This window comes from Odontomachus brunneus, unplaced genomic scaffold, assembly GCF_010583005.1.
Source record: "Odontomachus brunneus isolate Ranch 3 - 2012 unplaced genomic scaffold, Obru_v1 Obru_scaffold_120, whole genome shotgun sequence".
Lineage (NCBI taxonomy): Eukaryota > Metazoa > Arthropoda > Insecta > Hymenoptera > Formicidae > Odontomachus > Odontomachus brunneus.
The window spans coordinates 121294-121611 of record NW_022639570.1 but is presented as its reverse complement, the minus strand read 5'-3'; positions in this window follow the sequence as shown (position 1 = coordinate 121611).

Sequence of the window (318 nt, the reverse complement as noted above, 5' to 3'; positions counted from 1 at the left end):
CTATTGGCCAAAGCTGGCCGCTTCAGGACGATTGATTCCTTCAGATGGTCCAATTGTTGACAGTACAGGTCCGAATTATGAGTTTGGCCGTAGCTCATAGTGGATGCTTCCCTGCCAATCCCACCAAACACACAGCAAAGCCTTCCTGACCGTCAATCCTGGCTTGGCCACCGTTTGCGCCGGCTCACCGCGTTTCGACCACGACCGTTTTCGCTTGACGTTGTCGTAAGTGACCCACTTTTCATCACTAGTCACCATCCGCTGCAGAAATGGGTCGATTTTGTTGCGATTCAACAGCGATTCAAAGATGGAAATTGA